General features: G+C 41.8%; 1 pseudogene; it reads left to right on the plus strand.

Annotated features, from left to right (window-relative positions):
* LOC101646528 overlaps positions 1–2,018 on the plus strand; it is a 5,902-nt pseudogene extending 3,884 nt beyond the window's left edge.
* Positions 2,019–2,942: the final 924 nt, after the last annotated feature.

The raw sequence follows: 2,942 nt of genomic DNA on the forward strand, positions 1-2,942 counted from the left end.
GGGGGCGGGGGACTTTATATTGGGGGTTGCAAAAGAAAAGCTGGGGTGGGTGTTTTAAAGGCAGAAGACCATCAGCTGTCTCTTTCCCATGTGGCTCTTGTTATTGGTTGTCATTGAGGCAATGGAGGCTGTGTTAGGAAAGCGACCGTGGAGACATTCTTCTGAAGCCTCTCTGGGTAGATTCGAAATGTCAAACTGGCTAGTAGTTGAATGCTTAACCATTTGTATCCTCCAAAGGTTCTTCCCATGTGATAAAGTAAAGTCTCTGGGTGTGACTGCTGTCTCAGAGCTTGAATTCTCCGTACTAGGTTTGCAGAGGTCTGTGGCTTCCAGTGGGAGCCCATAACCGTAGATCCATCCTCTGTTGAGTTCTTTCTGACCATTGACAGCGTGAAAAGCGTTGCCCTCATAAAATGCGAGCATGCCCACGAATATTTATGTGTGTGTTTGAGAGAGATGTGTGTATGTGTATTTACTTTTGCTACAAATATACCCATGAGTGGTGGTGGAGCATACAGGGAACAACGTTATGAACATTTGTTAGATATAACCAAACGCTTTGAGAGAATGAACCAGTGGGCCTAGAGGATCAGGACCCTCGTCTCGGGGGACACCAAAGTCAAGTGGTATAACACTCTTCCAAAAGTGTACCGTACCCTAATTGGGTAAGTAGCCATTGGCGTCTTAAAAGCTTTTGAGCAGCCATCTGAGGTGAAATTAGCAATCTCTCAACCCCCACCCAGAGGGGAAAAGAATGATGAAAAGTGAAAGGCATGCGGTTGTCATGTCTGAATGGCTGTGCGTGGGGCTTGGCAGGAAACCGAGATCCGGGTCCATGAGCATTTCCTCAGCATGAGGGCTGGGCTAAAGCACTGTGGTACCTGAGATGCCACTATGTAGAGAGCACAGCATCAGAAACCCACCAGGTTAGGAAACGGTACTTTTGTAATAATACTGAAGATCGTTCCATTGATCTTCCCAGAAAAAAAAGGAACTCTAATTTCACTTATAAGAACAAGACAGAGGCTAAGAAAACTCCAACACAGGTGGCCACTTCCTGAAATAGAACAGTGGGACAAGCTGTGAAGAGCCCAGGTCCACTGCATAAGTTGATCTAAGGTGACCAGATTTAAAGCGGGACACCATTGACCAAGGGGTGGGGGGGGGGGGATGTGATTAAAAATTTGGTCTATATGGACCAAATAGACCGTTCCCTAGCTTGTCGTGCATTCTTTCCAAAAATCGGGACTTCTTTAAAACACCAAAAACCGGGGCTGTCCCGCCAAAAGCGGACGTCTGGTTCATCATCCATTTCCAAATCCTTGGTACGGGAAGACATAGACCCCCTAGAAATTGGAGCTGTGTCATGGCAAATCAAGAAAATGAACTGGCTTGTGCAGGCAGCCTACCTGAAAAGTTACGCCATGCTAGTCAAACGTATTTGATTAACTCCAGTGGCTGGTTCTTCACAAGACAGAAGGCCCCTCATCAAAGGATAGTGGGTTTTTTCTTTTCTGAGGTTTCTCAGGACTCTGAAACAGTGGTGTAACTTTTGTTCAGCAGAAATTTGAGGTTGAACGTAGCTTTAACCTTCTGTAGAGAGAGAAGTAGACGTGAACATGCAGCCTATTTTGTGAGGATAAAAGATCTTAAAGATGTGGTGGATGGCCTTCCTGTGCCCACCAATCGTTTGCAGGAAGAAAAACAATACATCCCACTGGGTTGCTGTGTAGACTTGTTGCCTCTAGGAAAGTCACTACTTAAACAAAAGCAAATTTCAAAAACATATCATAGTTGGTTTAAATTGGCTTCAAGCAGCCATGAAAAAGAGTGGTGGTCAGAACTAGCATCCAAAACAGAAATTACGAATTTCAGAATCCACAAATGGTGGAAATAATCAGATTTCAAAACAATAGTTAAGTGGGTTGTAGGGACAGGAAAACCATCTTCCTTTGGTTCCAGGATACACTGGTAATGCCGTTAAGGATGTAGATGGTTGTTTATGACAATTGCATTGAGAAGTTTCATTTACTAAAGAATGCTTGCTTGTTCAAAACAGCTCCGGACTACATGATTTCCAGAAATACGTCTCTTCTGAGACGTTGAACCGTGGAAGAAATCAAAAACTTTTTTTTTTCCTGTTTAAAAGTTACATAACAAAACCAGTAATGAATTCCTAACAATCTACTTCTCAGTGAAGTGGAAAAATATCTGAAAGGAGCCGCTTCAACTTCAGTGAGGTGAAAGTGCTCTATGAAAATTGTTGGCGATTGCTGCATTTGGGATTTATATGTGGAAGAACTACTGAGTCTTAATGCACTCCTGCGTGTATGTAATTTGTACTATGTGTAAAACTAACACAGGACTCCTTACTAGCAACCACAAAGATCAATCACGTTGAACTTTTCTAAGACTGTTTTATGTGCAAACACTTAAATGTGTGCAGCTATTTTCTTACGTTGAAAACACGGAAAGTTTGAAACATCATAGCAACTAATATTACATTGTTTTCGTTCATGCTGAGATACGATTGTGTATGCAAAATGCCTTACTAAGCCAATGTGCTAAAATGCCAGGTCTGTTTTTAAAAACAACGAAACCAATCGTGCTTCTGATGGGATAAAAACACGAAATTAAGCGTAGGGTTACATTCACGGAGAATGTTGCTGAAACCTATTCCACTCCATTTTTAACATTTGAGAATAATTTCTGTATCTCTAATCTTTTTTGTCAGAATAATCATGGCATGGATGTATGTGTGATACCATTATGAAAAACAAGAAGTGAATATGTATTTGTATGAATGCTTAAAGAGAAATATTGGAGTTTGTTAATTTATGTTCACTTATTATTGTATGAAGAGAGCCCTGGTGGCATAGTGGTTATGCATTGGGCTGAAATCCACAAGGTCTGCAGTTCAAAACCACCAGCCACAGGAGAAA

Source organism: Echinops telfairi, unplaced genomic scaffold, assembly GCF_000313985.2.
Source record: "Echinops telfairi isolate 266 unplaced genomic scaffold, ASM31398v2 ScPeMD7_7416;HRSCAF=8454, whole genome shotgun sequence".
Taxonomy (NCBI): domain Eukaryota; kingdom Metazoa; phylum Chordata; class Mammalia; order Afrosoricida; family Tenrecidae; genus Echinops; species Echinops telfairi.